Source organism: Sciurus carolinensis, chromosome 2, assembly GCF_902686445.1.
Source record: "Sciurus carolinensis chromosome 2, mSciCar1.2, whole genome shotgun sequence".
Classification (NCBI taxonomy): domain Eukaryota; kingdom Metazoa; phylum Chordata; class Mammalia; order Rodentia; family Sciuridae; genus Sciurus; species Sciurus carolinensis.
The window spans coordinates 30,152,941-30,165,824 of NC_062214.1; positions in this window are offsets into that span (position 1 = coordinate 30,152,941).

A 12,884-nucleotide genomic window follows, 5' to 3' on the forward strand; every position below is an offset into this window, starting at 1 on the left:
CTTCCTTTCCTCTTAGATGGCAGGAGTCTCTGTGCAGATTAGGCTGGTAACCCTCAGAGTTAGGAGTAGAGTCCTTGTTAGAGAGTTACGTGCAAGGAGGCAACTTCTGGACACATGGCAAGTGGGAATGCAACAGGGAAAAGAGGGCGACCCCTAAAGGTGTTGGCAAGTTCATTGCAGGGACTTCACTCTGCTGGGGATCCCTGGGAGCAGGTGCAGGACATATACCTCAAAACTCTCCCACTTGAGGGGCAGGGGACCTAGGGAATGTGGATGCTCCAATACAGCTCAGTCCCTGGTGAAGGGCAGTTCCCCCAAAGGCCTTATTTCCCTCATAGTTCCAGCCCATTATGCACATGGGCTGAGTGAACTTCAGACCACTCTGGTCCTGTCTTCTAATGATGAGAGTTGGAATCACAGAAGGAAATAAATGAATACTCAAGATGCTTTAACGCACAACAAGATGAGACGAACTCACTTTGACCCTCCTGGGTACCTCCACCCACCCCACTACCATATTTCTTAAGCATCTGCTTTTTCAAAGGAAAAAATAATTCCTCAAAGCCAAGCCTGATAGGTAGGTGAGCTTAGCCTGTGGATTCAGCGCACCTGTGGCCTTTCCATCTCCAGTTGACACCAAGAAAATATAGAAATACCTCTCATTTTTCTAATTGCAAATATCGCTTCATGTGAAGGCCTTGTAAAGAATATGCCAGAAACATTTAGTGCAATATTTAACCTAAAAACTAGGGCCATGGTTAAAATTTTAAAGTATGTCATTTTTCAACAGAGGAGTATGCACAGAGGCGTGGAAAAACGTGATGAGAGTAGTTTCAACTTCTAGTTGGAGAGATGGTTCATGAAAGAGGGTCTTTATTGGCTCATATTGAGTGAATGGTCAAGAGGATGAAGAACCATCCGATCACTGCAATAATCTACTGTCTCAGAGATAAAGGCCATTTTATAAGCTGGGTGCCTTGAGGTGGTGCATGAGATGCACCAGGGTGTCTGTGTTTGCTGGGGAGCATTGACCTGCTATGCAATTTCATGTCAGTAAGGTTCTCTGCCTACAGTCAGAGGTTCCTGGAGTTGGCACACCTATCCTCATGGCTTTCTTCTACATGAGGCCACCACCTGCATTTGGCCCTACTCCCCCCATGAAATTCTTCCCAACTGCACTCCACCCATTATGTCTGTCATCTGCATCAAAACCAGCAAAGCTCATCTCTGAACCCACAAAGATCTTCTGAGTCCCCTTAGAATGTCCTTAACTTCTATCAATAAGCTATAACAGCACGATTTTACTTTGCTGGTGTTGTCTCTTTCTTCTAAGCAGAGGATGGGTTTCTCAGCAACAAGGACTGGAATCACAATTTCTTGTGTATCACACAGCACTGGCCCAATGCTAAGTGCACCAGGGCCAGGGAAGGAATGAATAAATGTTCCCTGTGTTTATTGTGGATGCTGGTTCCTCCCTTTCTGCACTCTCACACCCACTTAGGAGATTCTACTATGCCCTAAAAGAACTTGTGTCTCCATCAATGTCATAGCAACATTATCCAAGGGGCTCGAAGTAAACTGCCATGAATGTCTTTGCCTTCTCACTCACCCTAAATGGATACTCAGTTACCCCAGTATACCTGCACCATAAAAAGGCAAAGTAAAAAATTGTTCAAAAGAGAGAAGATGGATTTATGAGAACATCCTTGGGATGTATCAGAAACAATTCAAGTTGCAAACAATTTTCAATTCTTCAAGGAAAACAGAATAAAGTGGTCCCTAGGGCCTTACCTTTTTTTCTAAGGGTCCTCCAAATCTATTCTAAATCCTTTAAGGTCACTCCACCATGCACAGGAGAAGGTCATGGCTCCTTGGTCAAGTACACTAGGTCCTTCTTAATCTGGACTCTGCCTTGTTCTCCAAGCTCACCATAAGGCACATGCCTTACATTTCTACCCTTTCCAGACCTTCCCTGCCCAAAATTTTATTGCATTATTATTGACACAAACAGTCAATTCATACATTTTTGGGGAAGTAATGTAAACATGCTGGTACAGGAGCTTTGGACTTTCATGGAGTTTGGGACTTTAAGCAGAATTTTATAAATTATTAGCAAGAGCAATTAATCCATATCTTGACTAAGGCTTTTCACCAGACTTCCAGAAACTCCTGGAATTAAGTTCAGAACCTCCACAGACCAGTTACAAGTTAGTCCTATCCTTATTCGGCCACCGAGGGATTCTTCATCATATGCATTCTGCACTTCAGTTGACAAAGTTGTAGTTTAGTATCCTGAGTTAGGTACAGGATAAAAGTTCTGCCATGTGCATAATTGAATTGAATAATTACATAAATGGATGATGGATAGTAGGAGTCAGGCATCTCACTGTTGGAGTGGAAATTTACAGATAAACAAGAGCAGGTCTTGACTGACCTTGACTGACCTTAAATGACAATCCATTTATTTAATTATTCAATGTGGTAACTGAGCAGAGTTGGAGACTTCAGCATTAACTCATCTCTACCTTAATACGTATACAAAAGGTTGCATACAGAAACATTTATGCTTATGTCTGTATGTATACTGGTTAGTACACACACATTTATTTCCTTGCTCTGTTAGCTGAAAAGGCTTAAAAGAAAAACCACCCAGGTTTCTTTGTTCTGTCTTGTTTTTCTGCAGTATTGGAGAGTGAACCCAGGGCCTAGCACATGCTAGTCAAGCACCGACCACTGAACTACATCCCCCAGACATTTTTTATTTTTTATATTTTTTTTATTTGAGACAGAGTCTAAGTTGCTCAGACAGGCCTTGAACTTGCATTCCTCCTGCCTCAACCTCTTGATAGCAGGAATTATAGGTATGCACTACTGTGCCCAGCCAGATCTTGGTTTCTAATTCCCTTCTCCAATAAAAGGAAGCAGGGCTCCTTGGAGAAATGACTGATTCTATAATGGAGGCAGAAGTATACAAGATGAGCCTGGAACATGTTATAGTACCAAAAATAAGGAAGTGCTTCAAAACTACACAAATTTATATTAATGGAACTCTGTCAAAGAGATATAGCAACCAACTGAAATGAAGTAGTACTGGGTTATAACCCAAAGTTGAAGATAAATATTCATGATTCCATACCAATATAAATAAATGATTGAAAAAATTAGCAAATCTTCCTTGCACAGAAGATCCAAATAATTCATGCATATACTCTGCCTCAAGTAGGTAGACCCTACATCTCCACCCCTAAAGTGTGAGCAAGCATGGTGACTTTCTTCTCAGCAGTACAGCATGGAATGAGGAGCAAGAGTAACTTTACAGTGGAGAAACCTGACAAATACTACCTCAGCCAGGTGACCAAGGTCAACATCAACAGTGATAAATCATGTTAACAGTACCTACTTCTGTTAGGTGATGTTTCCATGATGTCGGAAAAATCGTTATTTTACCTCTGTGGTTTTCCTCCTAAAAAAGTTATGGGTTATGACTCCCAGTCTCATCATTAAGGAAAACATCACACAAATCAAAGGGACATTCTGTAAAATATCTGACCTGTGCTTGTTAAAACTGTCAAGGTCACCAAAAACAAGGAACGTCCAAGGAACTATCACAGCCACGAGGAGCATAAGGAGACATGACAGAGAGATAATGTATTGATATCGATTCATTAATTGTAACAAATGTAACATGTAGTAATGTAAGATGTTAACAAAAGGGAACTCTGGGTGCGGGTATGTGGGAACTCTGTGCTATCTTCTTCACTTTTCTGTGACTCTAAAATTGTTTTAAACCCAGAAAAGTATTTGTTTTCATGCAAGCAACAGAAGATAAGAAAGCATTTGCAATATTTAACAGATAATAAATAAATTACAAAACATATAAAGAACTTCCATAATTGGGCTGGGGATTTAGCTCAGTGGTAAAGAATGTGCTTTGCATGCATGAGACCTGGGTTCAATCCCCAGCACTACAAAAAAAAAAAAAAAAAAAAAAAAAAATTTTTTTTTGAATCATGGTGCTGCATCTGACTAGTCTTTTCTCGCCTTTTCTCTACCTTGCTTGTCTGAGCTTCAGCAGAATCCAGATGGCTGGTGGTAAGGCTGGAAAGGACCTCAGAAAGGCCAAGACAAAGGCAGTTTTCCACTCAGAGAGCCCGCATGCAGTTCCCTGTGGGCCATATTCGTGGACATCTGAAATCTAGGACAACCAGTCATGGACCTGTGGGCCCAATGGTCACTGTGTCTAGTGCAGCCATCGTAGAATACCTCACCACAGAGGTACTTGCATCAAAAGACTTAAAGGTAAAGGGGATCACCCCATCTCCACTTTTCGTGGAGGTGAAGGATTGGACTCTCTCATCAAGGCTACCATTGCTGCTGGTGGTATCATCCCACATACCCACAAATCTCTGACTGGGACAAAGGACAACAGCAGGCTATCTAAAGGACGCCTGGATTACTTATTATCTCAGAATGCTCATAATCTTAACAGCTGTTCAGGGGTGGTGTTTCCAGTGGACTGTACCTCTGTGAAAAAGCAATTGTGCCTTGTTGTAATTCTATTTGAGCAAGTTGAAAGTTTCATTTGCTTTCCATCCAACCAAATTTCTGCATTCACCTCTTAACCATATTTAAGTGTTACTGTGACGTTAAAGAAGCTATTGATTCTGAAGTAGTGGATTTTGACTAAATCAACTGCTTTTAAAAAACTGGATTTTAATTGTGATGCAGAAGTTAATAGTAGCAAACATGGGGTTTTGTACAGACATGATGTGCATTCTGGTGGATCAGTTCAATAAAGGTCATATTCCCACCCCTGCAAAAAAGAGAGAGAACTTCCATGAGAGACAAAAAAAAAAAAAAAAGAACTTTCAGAATCAATGAGGAAATGACAAAAAATAAATAAAAATAAACTTATAAAGTGCATGAAAAACCTATGCAGAGAAAAAATATGTAACCAATAAGCACAAGAAAATGCTTAATCTCACTGACAATCTGAGAAATGCATGAAAATATGAATGAGATTATTTGCCCCTTTAGTTTTAAGGACAGGTCATATCCAGTATTAGCAAGGATGTGAGCAAAAATGAAAATGCATCATCTTTTAATAATGTGCAATGACGTTTAAGTCAACAGGAGTGAATCTTTAAGAAAAATTAAAGAAAAAGAAAGGCATAATCCCTTTGCCATAGTGTAAAGGAAAATATGATTTAGAAGTGATAGGACAGGCCTCGTGGCTCATGCCTCTCATCCCAGTCACTGGGGAGGCTGAGGTCAGGGGATCACAAGTTTGAGGCCAGCCTGGGCAATTTAAGGAAATCCTGTCTCAAAATAATTTTTTTTTTGGTTGGTAGAATGCTTGCCCTGGAAGCACAGGCCCTGGGTTCAATCCCCAGCACCACAAAAAATAAATAAATAAATAAATATTTTTTTTTTAAAGGGCTAGGGATGCACCTGTCATGTGTGGGTTCAGCACCCAATACAAAAAAAAAAGAAAAGAAAAGAAAAGAAGGAATAAAAAGACCATAGGAGCCGGGGTGTGGTGGTGCACACTTGTAATCCCAGCAGCTCGGGAGGCTGAGAAAGGAGGATGGAGAATTCAAAGCCAGCCTCAGCAAGAGCAAGGCACTAAGCAACTCAGTGAGACCCTGTCTCTAAATAAAATACAAAAGATGGCTGGGGATGTAACTCCCTGGTCAAGTGCCCTGGGTTCAATCCCTTGTAGCCCCCCCGCCCCCACAAAAATAGACCATAGGAGGCCAGGTGCAGTGGTGCACACCTGTAGTTCCAGCTGCTCAGAAGGTTGATGTGGGAGGATCTCTTGAGCCCAGGAGTTCAAGGCCAGTCCAGACAACATAGGGAAACTATCTGAAAATAAAAATAAAAACAAAACTCTAGCTGGAGGTGGATATGTACATAGCCAATAAGTATATGGGCAGGGTTCAATCTCATCCATTATCAGTGAAATGCAAATTAAAGCTGCAGTGAGATGCCACTGCATACCAGAATGACTGATGCAAATGTCCATGAGGAAGCAAAGCAACGTGAACACTCACAAACAGAAGTGAGGACTTCCGGCTACCAAAAGACATGGACGAAAATGTTCATAGCTATTTTATTCACGATGGCTGCAAACTAGGAGCAATCCAAATATCCACAGATAAAATAGTTAGATGGTGGCACAGCCCTACAATGGCACACCAGAGCCAACACAGAGACAGGATCATGGCCATTCTCTACAGGAGCGAATCTCAGTCTTATTGCTAAGCAAACAAACAAAAGTTGAGCAAAAGAATAATGCAAAGCTCCATTTTCTATGAAGTTCAAGGATACGTACAACTAATCTGAGGTGGTAGAAATTAGAATAGTGATTTCCTCTTAGGGGTGGGGCACGTGGTATTGCCTGAGGGGAGGCTTCAGAGAGGTTGATGGGAGAGGAAATATTCTGGGTGGTGGTTATTCAGATTTAGGCATGTAAGAATTTGTCAGCCTGCAGCTGGAGATATGTGCATCTATAGTTTAGATCTGGAATTTTTCCCAAAGGCTTGCTGTACTACAAGGTTGATTTTCAGCTTAGTGCTATGGGAAGGTAGTAGAGACCTTTAAGAAGTAGGGCCTGGTGGGAGGTATTTTGGTCACTTGGAGAATGCCCTCAAAATGAATTATGGGATGTGATCTTTTCCTCTCTCTTTCACATTCCTACCATGAGCTATATCTCCCTCTGCCACATGCTTCTGCCATGATATGCTGCAATGTCACAGTCCCCAAAGCAACAGGACCAACCGATCATGAACTCCAACTTCCAAAACTGGAAGCCAAAGTAAACCTTTTGTCTTTTTAAGTTGATAATATCAGGTATTTTGTTATAGTAAAGCAACATTAACACAGTGCCATTTTCTATGTATCAGCTCCACATCCATAAAACACAAAGTTTTAAAAGGAGGAAATAGACAAGACTTTGAAAATAGGATAATTATTGCAAAATGAGAGTCATTCTGAGTGGTGTAAAGATCAGATTTCAGAAAGAAATACAGAGCGATAACGAACAAAACGTGGTCTACTCAATACAGTGGGATATTATGCAGCCATAAAAAGGAATGAAAATGGGCGAATCTTGAAAATGTTAAGTTAAATAAAGAAACCAGATAAAAAAGACCAGATACAGAAAAACAGGCAAGGAGCTTTAGGAATCGCAGGAAGTTGCAATAAGCAGGACACGCTCCTGTGAGGTCCATGACCTCTGCAGCTGCCAGAAAGGCCCTGTGCTTGTTTTAACACTCTGTCACCTCAGAGTTCTTGCTAACTGTTTAACAAGGGACCACGTCTTCATTTTGCGCAGGATTTCTCAAGTGAAGTGACTGGTCCTGTCTGTCAGGAAGACTTCAGCCCTCAGGGGCTGGGGCTGGTGCCAAACAATTAGGATCAGGACTCTTCCTCATTCTGCCACAGGAGGTGGGGCTGGGAGGGGAAGACCCACAGGGAAAGCTTGGAACCTTGTTTCCTTGCCCTGTCTGGGCCTGAGAAGTTGGGCCCCGTCCAACTGTCCCTGAGAGCCACCTTTCCATTCCTGGGTTTCTAAGGAAAAAATACAGCAGAGCAGAAGGAGCTGTTCTTGGTCCTGGTCATCTGGTCCTGGGAGAGAAAGATCCCTGTGCTGCCCTAAAGGGCCCATCTGGAATCTTCTAGAGAAGGAGACAGGGTGGCTTGGAGCCAGAGAAGAAGCTCTGGTGCAAGGGGAAGGTCAGACGGTGGCATGGACCCCATCTTGGAACCTCCTGTGTCTGTCACGGTGCTTCAAAAGGGATTCCTACAACAGCGGGTGGAGGACCCCCTGGATGAGCCCCAAGTTCCTCTGACTCCAGATTCTATGAAGGCAGAAGAATGGAGTGGCCAGGGCTGAGGTATTGACTGATTCCTTCTAGTGAGTTTAAAAATAGCAACCAACTTTGAGGAGGCTGCACAAGGGAGAAGACCTCAGCAGATGCCAGGCAGTTCCTCTGAGATTAGCGTTGCTCTTGAAACTGTTAAGGACATGGGTTCCATAAAGAAGGGGCAACCCTCAGAAGGCCGGTCTTGAAACCACCTGGCAGCACTTCTTCACGAGAGCAAGCTCAAGCTCTGGGACACGTGGCCACAGCCTTGTCTACTCGAAGCTTAAGGAACAGACCCATGGAAGATGCCTTCTTTTGTTCTAGGTTTTAGTTAAGTCATAGCATGTCTCTTGAAGCTGCTCAAATCATATGTACCTGACTCTCTTACAGACTCTGTGACAATGTTAATAAAAAGTTTAACCTGAAAAATGAAGACACATACAGAATATTGAAGAACTATGGATGCCGATTGTTCATTTCAAAGTTGCAAAAACAACAGCTAACATTTATTGGGTGCTTAGTATGTCCCAATGAGGAGCCAATGGCTTTTACTCTGTCAGTGGGGAGCAGCCTTAACCTCCACAAAAACCCTATTAGATGGGCCCTACTAAAATTATCCCCATTGGCAAGGCATGGTGGCACATGCCTGTAATCCCAGCAACTCAGGAGGATTACAAGTTCAAGGTCACTCTCAACAACTTAGCAAGTCCCTAAGCAACTTAGTGAGACCCTGTCTCCAAAAATAAAAACGTTGGGGGATGTGGCTCAGTGGTAAAGTGCCTCTGTATTCAATCCCCAGCATCAAACAATAAAACAAAGTAATCCCCATTGTACAAAAGGGGAGACAAAATCTTGGTGAGATGGTCATGACTGGTAGTGAACAGGGGGCCTGGGCGGTCAGCCTGACTTCAAAAGCCACACTCTTAACCACTACCTTTTGTTGCCTCTTTTTAATAAAGTTCAGTACTTCTTTAATTCCCATCAAGAAAGTTGGAGGGGTTTTCAAGATGGCGGCCTAGAGGGCGGCTGCATTTCACGTTGCTCCAGGACACAGGATTCAAAAGAGGAGATAGTGAGAGACTTGGGACCAGCTCAAAGCCGCCGGGTGAGTCTCTCCTGTTGGGGAGGCATCCCGGATGGGGCAGTAGCCCCAGAACGCAGGGAACTTTGTGAAGTAGAGTTGCCCGGCGAGACGCCCCTCCCCCTGCTGGAGCGGTAGACACGGACAACTGGGATCATCCTAGAGGAGGCGGCTCAGCACAGCACTTGGACTCGGAGCAACCACTGGGGCTCCGGGCGGCTGCCTGAGGAGGAGCTGCGTGGCGAGCTGTTTAGACACAGAGCGACCGCTTCTGAACACCGGGGGGTTTCCTGGAGGAAGAGGAGAAGCGCGGTGGGTCACTTGGTCTAGGAGTGACTGCATCAGACCCACAGGCGGCTGCCTGAGGAGGAGGCGAGTGGTGAGTTGTTTGGACTCAAAGCGACCGCTCCTGAACACCGATGGCCTGCCTGGAGGAGGAGCGTGGAGGGTCACTTGGTCTCGGAGCCACCACTCCTGAACACCCCGGGGGCTACCCTGAGTAGGAGGAGGAACAGGGCGGGTCACTTGGATTTGGAGTGACTGCCTAGGGCTACGGGCGGTTGGCGGGAGGAGGAGACCCAAAGTGAGTTGCTTGGACTCCTAGTGACTGCATCGGAAACCGGGCTGCTGTCCGGTGGAGGAGATGTGTGGCGGGTCTCTGGGTATCGGAGCTATTGTACGGGGCTCCAGGTGGCGGCTCAGAGAAGGGGCCGCATAGCCAGGCGATTAGGTGCAGAGTAGGGTCCCAGGAGCTAGGTAGCTTCTTGCTGGAAGAGCCGCACAGAGACACGCCTAGGGGCGGAGCGAAGTTTCCAGGACTGTGGGCAGATTCTCTGGGAGAGGCAGCCTAAGGAGATTCGTCTGCGAAGGGTGAGGCTCCCAGGCCCAGGAGGTAGGTCTGGGCCCCTGGGAACGTTGCAGAGGAAGACAGCCCAGCCCAGGCGGTAGTTGTAGATTGAGGGGAACCTCTAGGAGGGGAACTGACCAGCGAGAACTCCCCACCGGGTCAGTCTTCCCTGCCGGGTGAGGTTTTCCCACAGGGACGGTAAAACCAGAGACACAGGCTCAAACAGGCCTTGCCTCAGCCCGCAGCCTAGTTCCCCTTTGGATGACCATTGGTCAACAAGTGGAGGCACCTCTGCCCACTATCAGGGAATATACCCCACCTGAGGGTCACCAACCCTAGAGAGGCAGCTTCCTTGTGGAGCACCGCATTATCAACTTCCTCCAAGACTGCAGGCTACTGAAGGATAAGAGGGGATATACTAGCAATCTTCAGGGACATTATAAGTCAATAGAGGAAATCTGCAATATCTTAATGACCCACTGATTCCTGAACAATATGAGAAAACAAGGGAAGAAAATGCCCCAAACAAATCTAGATGTTACATCAATAAAATCCAACGACAGCATGGCAGAAGAAATGACAGAAAGGGAATTCAGAATGTACATAATTAAAATGATCAGAGAAGCAAACAATGAGATGAAAGAGCAAATGCAGGCATTGAATGATGATATGAAAGAGCAAATGCAGGCATTGAATGATAGCACCAATCGACAGTTAGAAGAGCAAATACAGGAAGCAAAAGATCATTTCAATAAAGAGTTAGAGATATTGAAAAAAAACCAAACAGAAATCCTTGAAATGAAGGAAACAATAAACCAAATTAAGAACTCCATAGAAAGCATAACCAATAGGATAGAACACCTGGAAGACAGAACCTCAGATATTGAAGACAAAATATTTAACCTTGAAAACAAAGTTGAATAAACAGAGAAGATGGTAAGAAATCATGAACAGAATCTCCAAGAACTATGGGATATCATGAAAAGGCCAAATTTGAGAATTATTGGGATTGAGGAAGGCTTAGAGAAACAAACCAAAGGAATGAACAATCTATTCAATGAAATAATATCAGAAAATTTCCCAAATCTGAAGAATGAAATGAAAAATCAAGTTCAAGAGGCTTATAGGACTCCAAATACACAAAGTTACAACAGACCCACACCAAGGCACATTATAATGAAAATACCTAACATACAAAATAAAGACAGAATTTTTTAAAGGCTGTGAGAGAAAAGAACCAAATTACATTCAGGGGGAAACCAATATGGATATCAGCAGATTTTTCAATCCAGACCCTATAAGCTAGAAGGGCCTGGAACAACATTTTTCAAGTTCTGAAAGAAAATGGATGCCAACCAAGAATCTTATACCCAGCAAAACTTACCTTCAAATTTGACGATGAAATAAAATCATTCCATGATAAACAAAAGCTAAAAGAATTTACAAAAAGAAAGCCAGCATTACAGAACATTCTCAGCAAAATATTCCTTGAGGAAGAGATAAAAAACAAAGAAGCAAATCAGCAAAGGGAGGAATTATCCTAAAGGAACTGTCAAATAAAGGAAGAATGAAGGTGTGTCAAAAAATAAATAAATAAAATTTTAAAAATGAACCAAATGACCGGGAATACAAATCATATCTCAATAATAACTCTGAATGTTAATGGCCTGAATTCATCAATCAAAAGACATAGACTGGCAGATTGGATTAAAATGAAAGATCCAACAATATGTTGCCTGCAGGAGACTCACCTCATAGAAAGAGATACCCATAGACTAAAGGTGAAAGGATGGGGAAAAACATACCATGCACATGGACTCAGCAAAAAAGCTGGAGTATCCATCCTCATTTCAGATAATGTGGACTTCAAGCCAAAGTTAGTCAGAAGGGATAAAGAAGGACATTTCATACTGCTTAAGGGAACCATAAATCAGCAAGATATAACAATCATAAACATCTATGCCCCAAACAGTGGCTCATCCATGTATGTCAAACAAATCCTTCTCAATTTCAGAAACCAAATAGACCGTAACACAATAATACTAGGTGATTTTGACACACCTCTCTCACCACTGGACAGATCTTCCAAACAAAAATTGAAAAAAGAAACCATAGATCTCAATAACACAATCAATAATTTAGACTTAACAGACATTTATAGAATATACCATCCAACCAAGAGCAAATACACTTTCTTCTCAGTAGCACATGGATCCTTCTCTAAAATAGACCATATATTATGCCACAAAGCTAATGTTAGCAAATACAAGAAGATAGAGACACTACCTTGTATTCTATCAGATCATAATGGATTGAAGTTAGAAATAAATGAAAGAGTAAAAAACAGAAACTACTCCAACACCTGGATATTAAACAATATGCTATTATATGATGAATGGATAACAGAAGATATTAGGAAGGAAATTAAAAAATTCTTAGAGGTAAATGAGAACAAAGAAACATCATATCAAAATCTCTGGGACACTATGAAAGCAGTACTTAGAGGAAAATTTATTTCATGGAGCGCATTTAATAAAAGAAGTAAAACTCAACAAATAAACGACCTAACACTACAGCTCAAAGCCCTAGAAAAAGAAGAACAGACCAACACCAAAAGTAGTAGAAGACAGGAAATAGTTAAACTCAGAGCTGAAATCAATGAAATTGAAACAAAAGAAACAATACAAAAAATTGACAAAATAAATAGTTGGTTCCTCAAAAATATAAACAAAATTGATAAACCTTTAGCCACACTAACAAAGAGAAGACGAGAGAAAACCCAAATCACTAAAATTCAGAATGAACAAGGAAATATCACAACAGACACGACTGAAATACAAAATATAATTAGAGCTATTTTGAAAATCTATACTCCAACAAAATAGAAAATTTCGAAGACATCAACAGGTTTCTAGAGACATATGAATTGCCTAAACTGAACGAGGAGGACATACACAATTTAAATAGACCAATTTCAAGTAATGAAATAGAAGAAGTCATCAAAAGCCTACCAACAAAGAAAAGTCCAGGACCAGATGGGTTCTCAGCCGAGTTCTACAAAACCTTTAAAGAAGAGCTCATTCCAATA